This window comes from Phaenicophaeus curvirostris, chromosome 10 (genome assembly GCF_032191515.1).
Source record: "Phaenicophaeus curvirostris isolate KB17595 chromosome 10, BPBGC_Pcur_1.0, whole genome shotgun sequence".
NCBI classification, from domain to species: domain Eukaryota; kingdom Metazoa; phylum Chordata; class Aves; order Cuculiformes; family Cuculidae; genus Phaenicophaeus; species Phaenicophaeus curvirostris.
Window position 1 is genome coordinate 24,886,850 of NC_091401.1, and position 21,436 is coordinate 24,908,285.

General features: G+C 49.0%; 1 long non-coding RNA gene across 4 annotated transcripts in view; it reads left to right on the plus strand.

Annotated features, from left to right (window-relative positions):
* The window catches only part of LOC138724914 (uncharacterized), a 50,752-nt gene that overhangs the window by 17,450 nt on the left and 11,866 nt on the right, over positions 1 to 21,436 (plus strand). For 3 of the 4 annotated variants that reach the window (XR_011338126.1, XR_011338125.1, XR_011338124.1), the window contains exons 3-4: positions 4,754 to 4,847; positions 18,453 to 18,567. This is a non-coding gene — a long non-coding RNA (uncharacterized lncRNA). Of the gene's footprint in view, positions 1 to 4,753; positions 4,848 to 18,452; positions 18,568 to 19,952; positions 20,869 to 21,436 lie in introns of those variants that run through there. The other variant, XR_011338123.1, reaches the window with a different exon arrangement.

A 21,436-nucleotide genomic window follows, 5' to 3' on the forward strand; every position in this document is an offset into this window, starting at 1 on the left:
TCTTGTAGCCCCTTCAGGCACTGGAAGGTCACTGTAAGATCTCCTCAGAGCCTTCTCTTCTCCAGGCTGAACAACCCTAACTCTCTCAGCCTGTCCTCATATGGGAGGTGCTCCAGCTCTCAAGTCATCTTTGTAGCCTCCTCTGGACCCATTCCAACAGCTCCATATCCTTCTTATGTTGAGGATTCATTAATTCATTAATTTTTGGACCATTTGAATGTTGTTTCACTGTTGCTAAAACTGAATATGGATGCCTTTAAACTGTTTATGTCCAAGGCCCAGCAACAAGAACAAATGCAGATAAAATTACTTGCTCTGCATAGTTGTAATTTTATTCATATATTTCTTAATAATGATCTAGTAGAGATTGTGAATATGGTTTTTTGCTAATGATTATGTTAATGCTTCCCGATAGCATAAATTATGAAATCTAACCATCTTAGATTTACTTCCTTCCTAAAGGAATGCTGGGATGTATTTATGGCTATGCTCCTATTTCAGTTATCTAGTAACAGTTGGTGGCTCTCCATCTCCACCGCATTTGCCCTGGGCATTTCTTGTCTCTTGCGTCAGGCTGTGGGTGTGGAGAAGGGATGACCCACTGGGTGCCCTTGCCCCGGGATGCTCCGTGGTGCTGTGAAGATCAAGACACAGGCGCTGCAAGGAGCATCACTAACAGTGGTGGCAGGGATGACCCTTAGAGCCAAAGAGGTCTATGAACCCAAAAACATGTGTAGGGCAAGATAACACTGGTGCAGCAGAGAAATTATTTGGGCTGTGACGGTTTTCTTGAAGTTCACTCCCTAGATTAGGCACGTATCCTTCAAAAGGCCCTGCCAAGTACTTGTTTTTATTGCAGACAACCTCCATTGTGCCAGTGTCCTTGACAAGCCAAACAATATTAATACTTCAGTACAAGTACATACTTCTTGCTAGTCTCAGCCATTTATCTGCTGTTATTTTGTATGCATGCTCTGTAATTTTCAGTAATTACTTGGTTTCTTTTCCTTGTGATATCTCAGGTATTAGTCTTTTTCACTTAGTGTTTTTGACAGGGATTTTGAACAGGTTGGAATTAATACGATGAATACTGTATATTAACAACTGTTAATTTTAGCCTAGCTAAGTGATCAGTTGTATCTATTTGTGCTGTTGCATCCCTTCATGTTGAAGCAGTCTGGGAAAATTAACTTATTTTGCTTCTTATTGATTAATTTAAAAGGTTTTTCCTTGCCCTTTGCTTCTGGAAAAGAGATAAACCTAGTTATTTTGAAAAGCTAATGGAATTTTTCAAATTATAAAGGACACATCCATAGCTATTGTGTTTAATGACTATTTGCCTCACATCCAATTGTCCAAGTAATCAACACGCACAACACATGCATCCTGATATGTTTATTATTCCAGAGGAGTGAGGGAAATAAAAAATAACCTCCTGTGGCCTTTTAAATTGCTCATTTCCTGCTTAAGACAGCAAATGCCATTTTGCTGCTATGGGATAGATAAACGGGTGGGACTTTTTTGCATTCCATTAAGAAGGCAGTGCTTTGATTAATTATTACAGAAGCAAACTGAAGAATTAATTGTTAGGAAAATGAGCCAGAGGTAGTATTATTTTCTTAAGCAAGTAATAAATGCAGATGATTTCCTCCAAATGCATAAAGGTTCCAAAGTCACAGAATGTAGCACTAATGGATTCAATTCTTACGTGCTGCCTGCTGAGCAGATGGGTTTATACTTGTGCATCAGACCAGAGGCTTGGCAACTAAGTGGATAAAAGCTCTGGCCTTTCACCTCAGGTGCAGCTTTGGTTTAACAGCAATGTGGGGCTTGTCTTTCTCCACGATTCTCCTGACTTTATGTACAGAAGCTCATTCCTGTCTTGTTATTTACTTTTAATCTGAAATAATTCCCTGTAAAAATGTTTCTCTGCTGTTTTTGTGGGCTTTTTAAATGCCTGAGATCTAATTAAGACATCAAACTTAGACTGCTTGTTTCAGCTGGGGTTTTCATCTGGGGTTTTCTGGGGTTTCAGCTCCAAGATGGTGCAAATATTATACAGAAAAACCAGTGATGTGGCACAGTTGGAAGAGAAAATTCTCTGCCTGGGGCAGGCAAAGGCTGGGAGCAGGGGGAGGAGCAGTACAGGGTTCCAGCAGTATCCGAGTGCTGTTGTTGAAGGTGCTGTGGTGGTGCTGTGGAAACCAGCACCCAGGAGCACCCAGCACTGTAAATTCATCTCCTGGACCTGAATCTGAGCATTTTAAAAGCTGGGTGAAGTGGGGAGGGGGTGTCTGCAGCGTGTAGTCCCCAGCGATGGAGCCCCAGGTGCTGGACACAGCGAGGGATGTGGCCCTGCTCTCCCACCTGGGAGAAGAGGAGGCATCAGTGTCTGTATCAGTGAGAAGAAACCCATCTGAAAATTTCCTTATCAAAGGTGAAATTCCCCTTTGAACAACAAAGCCACCCCTGCCAGAAAAGGGAAAAGCATAGAAACCCCATTTTCACTGACGTGTGAGGTGTACGTATCTATGCAAAGGTGCAGCTGTAGAGCTGCTGCGGTGCAGATGAGTCTCACAGAATGCAAGTCTTTGGCTCAGTTCAGCTCCATCTTTACACTGAGGAGGGTGACTGTCAGGGGGAGGCATTTGCAAGTGTTACCCGAGCAGTACAAACCAGCTTGTCTTACAAATCTAGCCACGTTTCACCTGGAGACAAACGAACATTTTTAGTTCCCCATGCGCTGTTTGTGGATTAAGTCACACAAAAATAATAAGCAAAGCTCTTAAAACTAATTAAAAGCTACCATTTATAAAAGTTCTTTGGATATTAATATAAACTGCTGCCCTACTGATCTCGGTGAGCAGCGTTTTCACGTGATCGAGGCAGAGAATGAAGCGAGTGGGAGTTAGGCACAGGGAGCTTAATCAGTCACTGCGAGCTGAACGTGGGTCTTGGCGCAGTGCTGGATCTCACGCTTAATAAATAATTGTGATGGATGTTGAGAAATCTGAAGGCTCGTATTTTAATGTGGTGCTAAATTCACGTAGACATGTCTACAGAATAAAAAATGAGAGTGCATTGACAAAGCCAGTCTAAATGTACTGAAATTTCATAATTAAGTGGCTATTTAAGTACCTTTGAGTTAGTGCTTTTGGGATAAGAGGCCAGAGATGTAGGCGTTTGGTGCTTGTGCAGGTGCTGGGACACGGTGCAGTTCCATGGGGAGCTGGTGGGGCAAGAGGCTCTGAGTTTGAGGGGGAAAAGGCAGCATTTGAAACACCTTCAACCCAACTGAACTGTCAGCCTGGAGAAGAGAAGGCTCCAGGGAGACCTTAGAGCAGCTTCCAGTACCTGAAGGGGCTCCAGGAAAGCTGGGGAGGGACTTTTTACAAGGGCATGGAGTGACAGGATGAGGGGGAATGGCTTTAAATTGGAAGGAGGGAAGATTTGGATTAGACATTCGGAAGAAATTCTTCACAATGAGGGTGGTGGGACAATGGTTCAGGTTGCACAGAGAAGTTGTGGATGCCCCTGCCTGGAGGTGTTCAAGGCCAGGTTGGATGGGGCTTGGAGCAGCCTGGGGAGGTGTCCCTGCCCATGGCAGAAGGGTTGGAACTGGATGGGCTTTAAGGTCCTTTCCAACCCAAACCATTCTGTGATTCTATGATTCTATGAACTGCCTTTTGTCTTTTTTGTCTCCCATTGTAATATCTGTGCTCCAGGCTTTTTGCTTAAGCAAAGGTTATAGCTGGTAGTATATAAGAAAAAACAGATCCATTTGGTATTTATGATAGCTTTCCTGTAATGGCTCATCCCAGCAGAAAACTCAGACTGCAATGTCCCCTGGCCCTGCAGACAGCAGGTCTGTTCTGCTGGGGTTGCTCAGGAGGGCAGGTTATGTCTGTCACCTTCCCCAAGCAGCCATCGCGGTTCCAGCAGGATGCTGTCCCTAGCCAGCTCCCCTCATCTCCCACAGAGAAGGTAATTAGAAAGGCAATTATTTAAATTATTTGGAGACCTTCCAGCCCAAATACCTACCTCTGGAGAAGAGTGAAGGTGCAGGAACGTTTCCAGAAAACAACCTTAGACGCTTCATATATCCAAGGGATGAAGAAGGGGTTTGCCTGATGACTGATGCTTGTGGGGGCTGATTCACGTAAGCTGTGTCAGCTGGATTTAGCAGGGTTACTTTAACCGCAGCCTGTGAAGGGCTGGGTGGCAATTTCAGACTTTGATTTGAGCATGTCAATAAGCCAGAAACATAGGGAAGTTCACAGACTGTACTTCATTTGCTATTTCTAGCGTTAGCTCTGCAATCAGGCCATTAGCAAATCTACCCTTGAGAAGTGTTTGGGTTTGTGCTGTTCTTGTCTTTGCACTTCTGGGATTGCTCAATCATGTGGAGCTAAACTTTATTTTACTGAATAAAGACTCTCATTTACTTCAGTGAATGGCTTCCAAATCCAGCCCAGCTTTACTTGGGTTTGCTTGCACTAGGGTAAATTCTGTGCTGATCAGCCCCTGTGTGGCCAGGCACTGCACAGCATTTCCATATACAGCATGATCTGGTGATTTTAGCCAAAATCAAGTCAGTCTCTAGAGCAGACAGTTGAGAGCTTCTGCAGAAAACAGTTTAAAACTCCTTGCACCGTTGTAATAGAAAAACGTTGAAGTTCCCTAGTATCTTAAATAGTCCTCTACCCCACTGGACACTCGTGGGAATTTATAGTTGTTTCCCTTGTTTTTTCAGCCTCTTTCCTCTGGAGCCAGGCTGGACAGAACTGGGAAGGAGATGGATTTCCAGTAGGGACTGAGGAGTTACTGCTGTTTGCTGTGTGCAGTGGGTAAGTCAGCCACATCCATCCCTCCCAAAGTCCTTTAGGCTTGTTTTAACCTGGAGAAGAGGAGGCTGAGAGGAGACCTTATCACTCCCAACAACAACCTAAAAGGAGGTTGCAGAGAGATGGGTGTTGGTCCCTTCTCCCTAGTGATAGGACGAGAGGGAATGGTCTCAAGCTGCATCAGAAGAAGTTTAGGTTGGACATTAGGAAAAATTTCTTCCCAGAAAGGGTTATCGGGCACTGGCAGAGGCTGCCCAGGGAGGTGGTCGAGTCCCCGTCCCTGGAGGTATTTAAAAGACGGGTGGGTGAAGTGCTTAGGGATATGATTTAGTAATGGACAGGTATGGTTGGAACTGATTATCTCAAAGGTCTTTGCCAATCTAATGCTTCTTTGATTCTATGATTCTTCACAATGCAAGCTATTAATGATTTGAAAATACGTAAACTCTTATAAACGTCTGTTCCAAATAGATGGGTCATTTTAGCGGTTTGTTAGTGTCAAGCTCAGCTCCATCTGTGTATTGAGTTTAAAGGTCTGTCAAAGCCTCTGTGTTAACGTTAATCCCCTCAGGATCCCTCCTGAGCAGAGGGGACTGCTGACAGCTCAGAACAAAGTTAAGCAAATTGTACTGAACAAGGTTATCTAGTGAGGGGAGCAGGAAGGCCAAAGGCAGGCAGAGGTTTTACATCTGTAAACAAAAGGCTCCCCAGCCCTGAGGGTTTGAAGCTGGGAAGGTCCCGTCTGACACATGCAGCCGTAATTCCAGTTGCTTCCTCACAGGCTGGAACAATGGGAACATTGAGGCTAAAAAGCCCATCGGGAGCTTTCAAGTACCATTTGCTGCTCTTGTTTACAGTCTTGTCTGGTTTGAAATCAGTTCTCGTAGGCAAACGAGGTGATAAAAAGAGTCAGATTAACAAACAAACAGGGTTAGTCTTCTGGAGAACAACCAAAGTGCTCAGCCCACCTCTGTTTAGGTTCTGAGCACCACATTTATAGGTATGTACTTGAAACTTGTCAACTGCTAAGGCAAGACCAGGGCTGAAAGCATCCAAACCTACAGGATGGACACAGATGCAAATCATGGAGCTTACAAGGGGATTTAGGAGAGGCTCCTCTTTCCCATCATGCAAGTGAATGCTCTTGGAAGGAGAGACGCACACAGAGTATTGTCTCATTCACACAAGCACTGCTGCTGCTTTTCAAGCATCCCTTGGTCTGTGCTATGAAGAACAGTGAATTTGACAGGAATTGGTCATTTTGGCCCCGGTTCAACCATATCCCAACAATGAGGACAAAGTGCGAAGAATTCAAGGACTTGGTCAGCAGCTGGTAGAAAATGTTGCTGTTCCATTGGCTTCCACTGAGTAAAAATATTGAGTCCTGGGAGAATTTCAAGCGCTGGGGATTATGGCCTAATGCCACCTTATTGGTATGTTTGCCACTGTTTGGTTTTTAACTCATTAACAGATTTGGCCTCAGTTGTGTTGTGGGACCACAATTTCTTCTCATGTACATGAGCCATCACCAGCTTTAAAAGCAACTCTTCTTCATCACCCCCAGCCAGGCAAGACTGTAACCCCGTCTCTGAACACCTCCTGAACTGGAACCTCTCTCCTAACAGGTCTAGTGGCTGATCACAGCCACCAGTTATGTGAATAAAGGGTATATTTTTTTAGCTGAGCTGTTAGTTGGAGTATTTATGTGAGTATAGGAGAGAGAATTTTCAGGTTGTGACAGCAGTCAGCTGCAGACTTTGCTGGAGGCAGAGTGCAACACTGCCCAGCTTCCTCACCCAGTGGCTCAAACTCTGCATAACCACAGAATACAAATCCTGCAATAACTGTATATCTAGCGTGAAAGTTCAACATTCCACCTCACTGCCTGTACCCATGTTCTTATCACCTTCAGCCTTGGATGCTGGCTCAGGGAGCACCGTGACCTGCACCCAGCTAAGCTCTGCACATGCTGTTAGTCATTGGAGACCAGCTTGAAGGCAGGGCTGGGGAGGAAGAAAGAGCAATCCTTCCTCAACCTCCTCTGTCAGTGTGAACCAGGGGGTTTGCAAGCACTGCCTGCCAGGTCTGACTCTCCCTCCTTGCTTCTCAAACCAACAAATATTTGTCAGGCTGCTGCACTCATCATTTTTAAACGTAACGATTGGAGTTGCTGTGCATTAAGGAGGAGGGGTTGTCATTTAACAGGGAGTCAGACTTGTCTAGATAGTCGTGTACAGTGCAAACAGAGAGCCGGAACTCCAAACATCGCAGCTCCCTGCATTTGCAGCTGGATGGTTCTGAGCTGCTGGACTGGAGACAGGGAGACCTCATCTGGGGTCTTGGTGGAGCAGAGCATGGTGTGCATGCACAGGAAGACCCCTCAAGCGAGTTTTTGCTTCGCAGCACGGTGGGAGCAGCCACTACTCCTTACTGTGACCTGGAGATCAGAGCAGCCACTGAAACACCTTGTGGCTTGGACTCTCCCTGACTTATTCAGGCTCCCCACGAGGCTGGCAACAATGCTGGGGCTGGGGACTGCTTGCTCCTGCTGGCTGGGAAGAGGAAACAGTGCTGGTGCTTCGCTGTTTCCGAACTCCCAGCCCATGGGTGGCTACACACAGAGCTGGGTCCAGGCGCAGAGCCCTGCTCCAGCAGCAACTCACGCTCAATAGCACCTTCTCCTCTAGGCTCCAGAGCAGCTCAATAGATGACCAGTAATTATATCCACGTGCTTTGTCTCAAATAATTTCTGTTTCCTACCCAAAAGCACCACAGAACTGCTGGAGAGAGGTGTTGGGCACCTCACACACAATGTGACCTGTACCTTGTTTCCTCATCCTTTCCACATCAGCCTTTCCCTCGTGCTCCTCTCCTAGGCCACTGGCACAGAGCCTGGCTGCTGTGCTGCCCGCGATGGACATCCTCAAAGGGTCCAAATGCTGCAAATGGCAACACGTGAAGAAAAATACGCTGCTTTTAATGACTTACCTGGGCACAAAGGAATCCTCATACCTACTGCTGTATGAAAAATATCTCCAAGGCAACAGTGCACAGCACAAGAAGCTGCATTATATTCAGTGATATCATTTGAATGGACTCTTGATGATGTGGGTAACTGGCAGGATGCTCTCTGGCAGGTCAGTGCTAACAGCCTACAGACAGCCTGCTGAGTATTTTCAGCGCTGCCATACAATGAGTGTATACGTGTTTATTTTATACATCTCTGCCTTTCCCAAATTTAGGTTGGGTGTGCAATCGGTTTTAGATCCAGTTATATTTAAAAATGAAAACAAGACCCCACAAAACCACCTGCTGCCCTTCATTCAGAGCTAGAAGTTGAATCAAAAATGAAGACCCAGTCTTAATGTTCAGCACTGAAGATCTTAACCTGTTTAGTTTAACCAAGAAGTAATTACAGTAATTTGATTACAGCTTATGAAGGCATACATGGAGAACAAAAGTGTGCCATTTTTAGGTCTCTAGCCTAGCGGACAGATGTGTTTTCAAATCCAGTGACTGCACATGGAAGCAGAGCAGGGCAAATGTGAAGAGCCAGGATAACCAGGATTTGGAAGAGTTTTGTGAAAACTGGAAGGAACCTCCTACCCCTAGTGGGTTTTTTTAAAACAAGATAGTTGTCTCCTACATGCGATGCTGCAGACAGGCAGGAATGTGGCTGGGGGAGTGCTGCAGTTTATAGTATGGAAAGGTCATATTGGAAAATTACAGTGATTTCTTCTGGGTCTGGATTCCTTGGATGCAGACTGTAAGTCTAGAGCGAGCAGAGCCTGTGAAATGCAAACCAGAATACCTGAGACATCATAGGAATAATTAACCAACAGTTATTGAAAATTACAGAACAGTGTCATACACTATTTATCGTAGAGAGGAGGCAAATGCCTTGGATCAACATTGCTCCACCTTGTGCAAGATGTAATGAATCATGTCCTTGGTCAGGATGGTGTTTTAATGTCACCACAGAGAAATCACACTTGAATCATAAACAAATCATCAAGATATGGAGCAATTGGTCAAAAAGACTTCTCACATTGAAACCCAAGGAGGCAAAAAGACTTCACAGATCCCCTTCTCTGCCCCCAGACCAGCAGAGGGCTGGAGCACCTCTGCTATGAGGACAGGCTGAGAGAGTTGGGGTTGTTCAGCCTGGAGAAGAGAAGGCTCCAGGGAGACCTTAGAGCAGCCACACAGTATCTGAAGGGGCTCCAGAAAAGCTGTGGAGGGACTTTTTACGAGGCCATGGAGTGATAAGACAAGGGGGGATGGCTTTAAATTGGAAGGGGGAAGATTTGCTTAGAGATTAGGAAGAAATTCTTCATGATGAGGGTGATGAGGCAGTAGCACAGGTTGCCCAGGGAAGTTGTGGCCGCCCCATCCCTGGAGGGGTTCAAGGCCAGGTTGGACGGGGCTTGAGCAGCCTGATCCAGTGGGAGGTGTCCCTGCCCATGGCAGTTGGTTGGAACTGGATGGGCTTTAAGGTCCCTTCCAACACAAATTATTCTATGATTTCTGATTCCATGATTCTATGATTCAGATGTAGTGCTGCAGCAGTTTTCCAGCAACCCAAGCTATCATGGCCTGAATCAGCTCCTTCTCCCCTCCCTCCCAGTACCTGGTGGCATTTCATGAGCCTTGAATCTGTCCACCTCCCAGCCACGCTGCCGCTTGTCCCCTCCAATCCTCCCCCCTTCCAGGCTGAACCTTCTTTCTCTCCGTGTGTTTCAGCCGGGAGGGACCCAGCAGGCTCCTCTGCCGCCATCTACTGGTGCTTGCAGCGTGGTGAGAGCAGCCTGCAGCCTCATCCCCTCTGTTTGCAGCCTGACCCCCCCTACCTGCAGCCTGACCCCTCTATCTGCAGCCTGACCCCTCTATCTGCAGCCTGACCCCCCCTACCTGCAGCCTGACCCCTCTATCTGCAGTCTGACCCCCTCTAAATGCAGCCTGACCCCCCCTGCCTGCATCCTGACCTCTCTACCTGCAGTCTGACCCCTCTGTCTGCAGCCTGACCCCCCCTACCTGCAGCCTGACCCCCCTTACCTGTAGCCTGACCTCTCTACCTGCAGTCTGACCCCTCTGTCTGCAGCCTGACCCCCCCTACCTGCAGCCTGACCCCCCCTTACCTGCAGCCTGACCCCCCTTACCTGTAGCCTGACCTCCCTACCTGCAGCCTGACCTCTCTACCTGCATCCTGACCTCCCTACCTGCAGCCTGACCTCTCTACCTGCAGCCTGACCTCTCTACCTGCAGCCTGACCTCCCTACCTGCAGCCTGACCTCTCTACCTGCATCCTGACCTCTCTACCTGCAGTCTGACCCCTCTGTCTGCAGCCTGACCTCCCCTAACCACAGTCTGACCTCCCCTTACCTGCAGCCTGACCGTGCTGCCCATTTTGGCTTTGGTGTTGGGAGATGGAGGACATAATTAGGGCTGCAGGAGTATGTTAATTGTCTGGCAAACAGTCTGTAGAGGTGGGTTAGGTTTTGTGAGCAGTGTGGCATAGCTGAGGCTCGCGTGGGGATCCAATGGGACCCGGTGTGTCACCCACCAGTTGCCTGGGGAGCAGAGTGATCAAGGTGCAGACAGGGCTGAGCAGGATGGCTCAGCTCCTGTGGAGCGTGCAGGGTCGTGGGGAGATGGCAGCTGACAAGCTCAGCACCATGCAGCCTGCAGCACGATGCCAAACACCCCGGCCTGGGACCAGATCGTGGGACCTCCTTGCAAATGCAAAGGGTCTTGTGGACCCACCTGCACCAGCATCTCCCATGTGCTGCCCTTGTGGAGACAGACGTTGCTCCAGACCTGCTCCCGCACAGGCTGCTGAGCGCATCTTCCTCATCATGGGCTGTGCTGCACCGCCAGATAACCCATGAGCACTGCCCTTTATCTCACATGTCTTTCCAGGATGTGACAAGCAACACTGTGGCTGTTCAGTAATTTTTATCTCATCTGCTTCCACCCCACCGCACCACGTTTGCAGCTTTCTTAAAGCCCAGCCACATGCTGCTTTGCCATGGCTCTTCGCCAAACGTTACTCACCACTCGCTACAGGACTTATATATTTAGCCAGTGCAGAGACAATATCACCAACTTAAAAATAGGCATGAATGAGCCTGCAGTAATTGCTAACAGAGCGTACCAGAGAGGCTGTGGGGCAGGACAGAGTTGGGTGTGTTACCCATCACCATGACCTGGTGTGATGCCAGCACCAAAGCAGCCTCTGCCCTCATACATCTCAGTTTGTGCTGAGCCTTCCTGCGCACTGAGACCAGGATGCGACCCCGAAGTGGCTCTGCAAGGGAGCCCGTTGTCAACTGCAACCCCATCCTTCTGTGTCTTCCCTCCCGATCCTGCCTGGCTCCCTGGGCTCAGAGGAGATGCCAGTGCTGCCTGAGCACCCTGCGGGAGCCTGCGCTGAGCAGTAACCATGGAGATGCCTGTGGCTCTGGGGTCTATCCTTCCATGGATCTGCAGAGGAAGAGAAAGGCTGCTTTGCAGAAAAGCGAACTATTATTTGCAATTATCCCCTTCTTGTTCTTCACGCCTGTTGCTGAATATCCGTGCTGGTGCCTGGCTAACCCCTCAGGAGCCAGGCTGCTCTGCCCAGCACAAACCCAACCGTGTCCATCAGCCAAGCTGTGGTGCCGATGCTCACCTCCAGGATGGAATTGTTACCAGGCTTGTGCTGGTAACAAACTCACCTCCGCTGTGGCCCGTCCTTCAGACCTCCTGGCCCGCTCTGCCTGGGGCTTGTCCCTCGCAGCCGTTCCGTAAGCAGTGGGTGGATGTTGGCAGCAGTGGGGAGCACAAGGTGCCTTGGGGCTGCTCAGGGAGGGGTGCTGGCCTCTTCTCCCAAGTGACAGGGGGCAGGACGAGAGGGAATGGCCTCAAGCTCTACCAAGGGAGGTTCAGGCTGAACATTAGGAAAAAATTTTTCATGGAAAGGGTCATTGGGCACTGGCAGAGGCTGCCCAGGGAGGGGGTTGAGTCCCCTTCCCTGGAGGGGTTTAAGGGACGGGTGGACGAGGCGCTGAGGGACATGGGTTAGTGATTGATGGGAATGGTTGGACTCGATGATCCAATGGGTCTTTTTCAACCTGGTGATTCTATGATTCTATGAAACACCCAAGTCCAGCAGGAATTTGTTCACAGGCACTGCATGTGTTTGTAGTTCCCATAAAGGAGATAAATCTCTTAAAACAGGTTTCATGGCAATTACCTCTGTTTGCAAGGACCTGTTTAGTGGCATTCAACATCTCTACCTGTACTTCCCCTGTTCAAAGGCAGTGAGGTAGCTTGTCTTGCGGGTTGTATTAAATCACCAGTACCACGATACCTAAATAAGCACTATCTACAGTGGATCTGGAAGGAAAACAAATGTGTTTCACTAAACACAGCTAGAATCTGGGTCAGGATGAGACCAACACCATATTACAGTGAAAGATATTGTTCGCTGTCAATCCTTTGGTGAAGAAATAACGCTGCCTTAACCTGCCTAGTGTGGCACCTGACCTGCTCCTCACATTTCTGTGAAGTACAGGTGTACAAGTGGCACTTGCAAAATACATGTTGTCCTTTCAGATCACACATTGCAAAGACAGAGATCAGCAAGCTCTGCAAGACACGGGCCCGTTACAAACAATAAGCCTAAGCAGCCTGTTTGTTCATGGTGGGCAGAGACACCCAGAAACTTGCACTGCCTAGGAAGCTGGGATGCAACTAATGCATCACTGTACCTAAAGGGAATAAAGACCTTCAGTGCTAAATGATGCTTTCTAGTGTATTTCTAAATTGACCTGTGATCTATTATTTGGGAGCTCACATTAACAGACCATTGTTTTTCTAGTGGGATTAGGACATTGTTAAGCTCAAAAGGAGAAATACATCATCTTTCTAAACATAAAACACTTCATGATTTTAATGTGACTTCTTGTTACTGACACATTTTAACTGACTAATTCCAGAGCGCTCCTCCTTTAAACTGCTGGGGTTATTAGAAGACATTTTCATTTACCCTGCTTCCATCCGAACGTGTTTGCTTTCACATCCAGATCTCTGTTTGCCGAGCACATTGCTAGAGCTCTAATTTACATTTTACCAAAACATCACGACTCCTTTCTTAGCCTCTTCACACCCACCTTGTTTTGCTCCAGTCCCGAATGGCAGTGTTCAGTGTGCCTCGTGTGATGGCAGGGTTATGCTCTTGCTATGCGAGGAATATAGAAGCGCTTTTAATTTTGGCGCTCCCCTGTCATCTGGATGCACCTTTTCTATCCCTTCCCTTTCTGGTTGGATCATGTTAACCCAATGCACTTGAGTCGTTCTGTGTTCTGCTACCACGGCAGCTGATGTCTACAGCCCCTGCTCATCTCCTGGTGCTCCCCTGCGCTGGCTTCTGCTGACACGTTGGGTGAGCAGAGCATCCTTCAGAAAGGGTGCAGCACTTTGGAGGGCTTGCACAGTGATGCTGTGATTCAAATGGACATGCAGCCTTCTCAGGCAAGAGAGAACATCTCACTCTGCTTCTATAGGGCTGATGGGAAGTTCCCCAACTGGGAACCACAGAGAAAACCCTGTGGCACTCTGCCCCTGGGGAATGTGACCTGGCCTTGGGGTGGTGAAGGGGCATCTAAGGTCCAGGACTGCACTAACAGGGATGGTTAGTCTGAAATTCCACTTTTTGGACCAGCCTTCATGGATGAAGGCTTAAGAAATCCAGTTCTCAAAGGACAAAGGCGTTCACCACTAGCTTCCTATCTGTACCTTCAGTGTACAATCCCATCTAATCTTGTTTGACTTTTCCTATGTGCCCTAGCCCTATGGAAAATGAAAATATCCCTTGGGAAACTGCTGGTGCCACATCTCAGGCTCCGCTCCATCCATCTTCCCGCACAGCCCAGTGCAGGCCCATAGCAATTTCTTCCGTGTGTCCAATGAGGTGAAAATAGGAGAGCACAGCTGGAAGACCGGAGCACTCCCTGCCAGGGGCCTGGGCTGGCACCATTCCCCTACCATATCTGAGGTAGTTGGGAGCCTTCATCCACGCTTCAGGGGGTCAGAGATGGTGAGAGAAGGCTCAGTCCCGGGTACAGGACGTCGGGATGCACCTGAGCCTCAAGCGCATCTCCAAGTCACAGTATAGTGAGATAAATGACAGGCTTGTGATAAAAGTGTAATTGGCAGAAAAAAATCCACTTTCTGGCTTTAAGCACAAACCAACTTTCTAAATCAACAGCAGTTTCTTTTTCCCACATTAACTTTGGAAAGCCTGCTGGCTTTGGAATTGCTTCAGCCTGCTGTAAACAATGTCTGAAATGAAAAAATGTCCCCTGCCCCAGCGCGGCTGGACACCAGTGGCACGTTGTAGCTGGACACAAACCTCATCAGGCCCTGCCAGGGGAGTGGGGCAGGTTTTTCTCCTTTTGCTCATTACAACCTGCACAGCTTGATTTTTTTTTTTTTAATTACAAGAAAGCTGCTTTCTGCCAGCCTCTCCAGCCAGGCTGGGGCTGCAGCCTGTGTGTGATCTTCTTTGGAGAGGCTGCAGGAAGCCAAGCTTAAACGGGATCAGCCCCACACAGCCAAACCAGAAGAGCATAAAAGTAGTTGAAAGTTTTGTTTTCCCTCCATGTGCTCCTTTTCCAGGGGCTGGAAGGGAAGGATGGAGTCTGGACTGCAAGCAGACCCAGCCCATGCTGTCAGCGATGCTCAGCGTGACCAAGTGAGGCTTTGGCACAGAATCCCGAGCCCTGGCTGGCAGCAGCTCGGCAGGAGGGGGCTGAGGCTGCCACAGCGTGGGGACTGAGCAGGAGCCAGAAATGCAGTGTTAACTGCAGGAAAAGCAGCCGTGGGAGTGTGGGATCCCTTGGGTAACATTTTCCCTTGTCTGCTGTGCAATAATAAATGTTAGCTGAAGTGCAGCCGGAGCCCAAAGCGCAGCCGTGGGTGCTGCGCCCAGAGGGGTGCAAACCTGATGCCATGAGGCTTGGAAAGAAATGCTGGGACAAGCGGAGCTGGAAAAAGAGGGGAAGGCTGAAGGGAGTGGTGATAAGAGGCTGCTTCGAAGGGATGAGGAGCAGCTGCTCAAGCTGGAGGGCTGCTGCTGAACAGCCAGTTTGTTCCATGGCTGCGTAGCTGGGCTGCTCCTCCTCTTCAAGGCTGGCACCAAGGACTGCTGGGACTGCTCGCGTCGAGATGCTTGCCCAGCAGATGCGTGGGGTCAGGTCCTGGGGGTGAACTGCTCCCTGCTGCAGGCAGAACGGGGCAGGAGCTGCTCTGCTCCCAACAGCAGCGCTGCTGCTCCCAGCTTTCCTAGTGCTCTCCATGCTCCTAGCCTTCCCAGTGCTACCAGTCATGCTTGGTGCTCCAGCACTGGCAGAAGAATCAGTCTCTGATAGTTTCTTTCTTTATTTATTTTTAGCTTTTGTGGCCCTTGGCTGAAAGCGCAGCTTGTGCAAACACAAAAATAGAAGAAATGGTGTCCCGCTATAGGGTTTTATTTCGTGCTGGAGTTTTGGTGCAACGTACAGGGTGCAAGTCACAGCTCACAGCCCATCCGTGTGCTCACAAATAACATGTGATTGTCCGTCGAGGGCAACCTCAGCTCCATCGAGAGGCTGCAGGGCTGGTTCAAACGTGGGTTATAGCCAAATACTTACCTCTAGGAAATAACGAAAGCCTCTAATAGTCATCGTGATTATGTTGCAGCAGAGGTCTGATATAGAATTGCTTGAGAAGAGCCAGGGAGCTGCCAGGACCAACTCTCAGTCAAGTCCAGTGAGCACTGGGGGCTGCTTGTGGTGGATGAAGTCCAGCACCCAGGTGAGGTTTAATTCCAGTGCAGAGGATTCCTGGTGGAGATGCTGCTTCTCACTGGGTCTGACTGGAGGTTGGCAAAAGGAGATTTTCTAAGCAGAAGAGAGTAAAAAAACATCAGTTATGCTAAGTGGGGCTTGCCTAAATCAACAGTGGATTTGTCTCTCATGGATGTGATACAGAACTTGTTTGACATTCCCTTACTTCAGCCCTTTACAACTGTGACATATATTTCCTGAGTATTTAATAAATAAAAAGCTAAACAAAACCCAGGACACATAGAAGGCTGTAAGGCGCTGGGCAGAGGGCAAACACCTGCAGCAAATCTCTCCTAAGCGTTTATGGTCCTCTGAAAAGATGCATTTTTCTCCTGAATGCATTTGGGAAAGAAACTTTGCTAAAATATAGAATTAAGTTACTCTTTTTTTTTTTTAATGGAGATAATCAGCTTAAAACAATGAAAGGAGAAACTGCTTTGTAATTTCCCCTGGATAAGGGTCCCTGAGGGATGTGGGGAAGCCAAGTCAGCACCCAGTGTCTGGTGGTTCTGCTCCCACCCACCACCCTCCCCTGTGCCTGGGGATTTAATCAAAGCCGAGCCTGATGCTCAAGGCCACGAGACAATCTTTCACTGTTAGTGTTTGGCTTTTGTTCTATTAACAGTAAAGCTACAGCAGTCCCAGTGGAGGTTTCCTGGTTCTGTTTGATTCTGGTATAATGAGATAATCTGTTGCATTTGAAAAAAAAACTTCGTGATTATTCCAGCCTGGAGTCTGGACACGAGCTTTCATACACTTGATGTGCTTCCAACTAACTGGGCTTGAGCACAGCGTAAATCCATGCTTCTTCAACTGTAGCATCGCTCTTTTACAAGTCTGTGCACTGATTTGCTCTTTAGCACCCATTATATAGGGCGTTCAGCTCCTCGATGGCCAGCAGGGTAAAAAAAGTATCTGATATTTAAAATAACCCTCGAATATAAATATGTATGCCTGCAAGGGAGCAGAAAAGCCCGCAGGAGCCAACCCACCTCCATTCGGAGTGCTGCTACAGCCCATGCATATGCATACCCGGCTCCTGGGTATTTATAAACCTTCAATATGTGCTTAGCTCTAAAAGCAAGGTCAGCTGCCGGCCCTCAGCCGGGATGCAGGATCTGGTGGGTTATGATGATGCAGTTTGATGCGGCTGAGGCTGAGCAGGTCTGGGCCCTGGCACCCACTGGGTGAGAAGAAGCTTCAGCCCAGGGCAGCACGTGCAGGTGTGGAAAAAGCCCGGAGTGACACCTACTTGGCAGCTGCCACCCCCGACAGTGTAAAATTACATTTTCAGAAAAACCGAACATGCTGCAAGTGGCTGGGAAGCACAAGTGGCAGGAGGTGGCTCTGAGCAGCTATTTTAGTGCTTTATTTTAAAAACACAGGCAGTGAGTGCCCCTGGCAGAGCTGTAGATGCCAGCGTTTCAGACAAATGTGTTGAAGAAAAGAGAGAAAAAAAAACCAGAAGGATTTCTGCTTCCTTAGAATGTTTGCAAATGGGGTCTTGGGAGGACCAAGGATGCTGATTAACTTGAACAAGCAGACAAAGACCCTGACATCAATTAAATACTGCTGATGAGGTGAGGTCAATAGTAATTATAACCTGCTCATATCTTCACTCCTTGTAGATACGTTTAGTCTTTTTATTGAAAAGCTTTTTACTGAAATTATGTGGTGTGATAATTTCCTGCAGTGTCCTTTTTCTAATTAAGTGGTTGGCAATGCAGTGGATTGCACTTGATCGTCTGTGCTTCAATTAAATCCATGCTAAAGAAATACCTTTAGTTTCATGTTTAGGTTTTGGTGGGGGTTTTTTTGAGTTTGGTTTTTTTTTCACTGTGGTGTTTGAAGTGGCTTTGAAAATGGAGAGAACACATGTATCAGTGCTTATATACCTTTTCAAAATCAAGCCTTGGAGTCAATGACCATGACCGCGGGACAGCCATACCTCTGCGTTTTACAGGAAATCCTTTTTCTCTGTATTTCTGGCTTTGCCTGATGCTCACTGAGTACCAGGTTAGTGCTAAATGTTCAAAGCGCGAAGGACATTTGCTCAGCAATTAATCATTTTCCATGTGCAGCTGGCTGCTGTCGGAGCAGCAGCGCAATGAGCTGGGGCTGCGGGACCTGCAGCGGGGGGCAAGGCCCTTCTGGGGGGCTGGAGGCAGCCTGGGGGCGGTGGGGTCCTGCAGGGCTCACCGTGGGGGGCCACAGCTTGGGATTTGGGTGAACCGGACAGTCTGAAGCCAGCGATGCTGCTGTTGTTGGTTTGTTGCATTGGCAGGAGAGGGGAGCCAGGTTTGTGCTTTGCTGGCAGGGCAGCATTGATGGGGAGAGGACTGAAGGCAAAATGCCTGTGACTGAGGCACTGAGGGGCATGGTTTAGTATTTGATAGGAATGGTTGGACTGAATGATCCTGTAGGGTCTTTTCCAACCTGGTGATTCTATGATTCTGTGATTCTATAACTTCAGCTCTGTCACCCCGTAGCGGGTCCCAGAGGCACCTGGTCCTGCAGTGATGGTGGTGGAAAGGAAAGATCCAGCAGAAATGTCGTGTCTTGGAGCTGCAGAGGGAGCCCTGGCTTCCACCTGTGCAACTGTTCTTTATCTCTTTAGTGTCTCGTACAAAGTAGCTCCAATTCCAGGACTGTCCAGGTGGGTTTTGAGCTGTGCAGAGCTCTTCCATCCAATACTAAGCCATCTAAGAAAGATCATGGTTTTTTCTTTTTCCTTATCAAGCTGGGGAGGCACCACCCACCACAGCGAGCCCGAAGAACCACAGCCTCCAGCCCACAAGGGATGAACATGCCAGGGCTGTTCCAGGACAGAGGAGGGCACGCGCCTGCCACTACGGGTGAGCATTTCTAGCGATGGGCCATCCAAAAGGTACCAACCACATTCGGTAAACCTAGCGCTGAAATCTTACTGAGCGTTTTAACCCAAACAGTTAATAGAGAGCATGACAGCCAGTGGCTAAATATAACTCTGGAGCGGCGGCAGCAGCGGGGTTTGGGAAGAGGTTTTGACGGGAGGCTGGGAAACTGGGGAGCGCTGGTGAGGGGGGCGTCCACCGGTTCACGCCTCGCTGCCTGAGCTGAAAGTGCAGCCAGGGAAGATAATGCAGCTCCTCTATCGCACTGCCAGCTGGGAACACACTTCAGCAGAGATTATCACTGATTTGAAAGCTCTGTGGAGTTTATCACTAAGGTGAATCGTGCTGGGAGCGGAAGCGGTGAGGAGAGGAAGGGGCCAGACTGCAGCGAAAGAGGCAGCAGCAGGTGCTGGGCAAGGGGTTGCTCCTCTCTTAGCTCTCCCAGGGTGTGCCAGCAGCTCTCGCTTCTCATCCTCAGCTCCCCTCTCTGCTTATTTTCCAGAAGCTGGGTAAAGATCTGTCCAAAGAATCAATTACCTTACGCAGTGTCTGTTGACATTACCTTGAGCGCCCACTTGTGCCGTGGGTGTTGGGGAAATGGAGAGCAGTGTCTGCACCCTGGGCTTGGGGACAACCGCTGGTGCTGCCTGGACAAATCAGTCCTTGTGTCACCAGTCCTGAAGCTCCTGGCTACGAGACTTAGTCGCTGTTCCAACATAGTGACCCTGGTCCATCTACTACCAGCTTGTACCCTTGCACCAGGGAGGTTGCAGCTCAAGTAGGCTGGGCTGGAACTTGCAGCCCTTCTTTCCAGCTGCCCTCAGCATCCCCGGGGCTCGCTGGTTAGGATGTGCTAATGTGATTTTTGGACTACGTTCACTTAATGGTAACTTGGCATTGAAACAAATGTATTAGCTTTGTTGGAGAAAGTTTATATCCCAGTTAAGTAGCTTTTATAGTTCCAGCTGATGCAGCAGCTAGTGCTTTTCATTCAGTAACTTGCTGCTCCGCAGACTTTCTACATGGTTTGGGGCATCCCCATCACTCCTCGTCCCCTTCTCTTCTGGTGTCAGCGTTCTCCTCGCTCAGGGGAGAGCTCGGTGAAGAAGCGGATGCTAAAGGTACCGAGGCTCAGATGCAATGGTGATCAGAGAGACTGCCTGCCCCAGTTCCCAAATAACCAGCTCCTGACATGCCAGATGCGTGGGGGACTTAATGAAGCACCGTGGGTCATTACATGAGCAAAGACAAGCACTAAGTTTTTCTGAAGTTACTTACATCAATGCCAGCAGCCTCCAGAATGCCCTTCCCTCTCATCATCAGTTAAAACAAGGTTGAAATAATAGCATACATCTCTCTCTCTGCAGGCCATGAGACATCAAGTCACCAGGAAAAGGCTGAGTGCAGCTCATCAGAGCATGTGCCGCTTGTCTCCCAGCCTCCCAACTTTCCCAGGGATTGACTAATTACAGCACTGGGCTGGAGCAGAACTGCTTTTAGTTTTAAAAACCCAGAAGTCTGAGGGGAAATAACAACTGTGGTCTTTCCCTTTGCCAAGTCAGAAAGCCTTTGCCAGCCCCAGCAAAGCTTATTTGAATGCTTGCAGTGTCCCTGCCATCCCTAGAGCCTCCCCTGCACATCTTCACCTTGTTTTGAGGGCATAAACTTTGTCTGGGCTCAGAGGTGATGAAGGATAAGTCCTGTCCCTGTTTCTGCTGGCCAGTGCACTGTCACGTGCTGGATTCTGCAGGCACCATGTGTGTCACAGCCTCTGAGCCTCCAGAGAGGCTGAGCTGCCTGCGTGCTGGACGCGCTGTGTGTGCTGGGCACATGCATGTGCTGGTGCAGCAGCTCGTGCTTTTCATTCAGACTTTTTACATGGTTTGGGGCATCCCCATCATTCCTCGGCCCCTTCTCTCCTGGTGGCAGCGTGTGCAGGGTGTGCAGTGTGAGCCTTGTGTGCGTTGAGGTCTGAACTCACGGTGCGAGTTCTGCAAAATAAAATCCGTGATGTGCATCTCTCTGTCCAGCTTCCCCAAAGCCCCCCCAAGTTTCCTTTTTTTCCCTCCCCACTCCCACGGTCGTTGTCCTGGCTGCCAGAGCCCAGCGTGGCGGGGAGGAATGCAGAGCACTGGGCTGGCCAGCTTCCTCTGACAACGCATGCATGAAAGGGGACGAAGTCTCCTCACCGAGCATAGTTCTCTCCTGTAACAAGGCTGCTTTCTTCTCCATGGGGCTAAGGATAAATTCCTGCTGCCTCGAAGCAGCTGGTGAGCACAGCCAAGTGGGAGAGCCCTGCACACAGAGGTGTGGGCACAGCATGGGGGGCACGGGGTTTGTGCCACAGCCCTCGCCAGCCCACTCCGACCCAAAAAGTGTCCATCCAGGCAGAGCCACATGTTCTGTAACTGGTGCATTTCTCTGGGGTTTGCTCCCATCGAGCCCAGCCGTGGGAGTGAACTGGGATCTGGGCTGTGCTTCTGTGCTGCTGCTGAGGCTGGGCTGAGCCGCTGCAGAACACAACCAGATGGCAGAGGGGCTGGCTTGGCAACCACCCATCTGAGTGGTGGGAAGGCAGTGGGGAGGTCCAGCATTTGAGCTCCAGGGCTGGGAGCCCAGATCTGGTCCATCCTGCAGCACCCACGTGCGTTACCGTGATGGGTGCAGGGGTGGTGGTTCTGTGGGTGCCCACCTGTGTCCGGGCAGTGGCAGATGATGACTGCAATATTCAGCTGCCTACCACAAACCCCATGTCCTTTCTCAAAGAGGAACCAAAACGCTGCTCTCCTGCCTTGCTAGAGATTTAAGTTGCTCTCTGCTGTCTGTGTGTGACGGTGCATGGTGCGCAGCG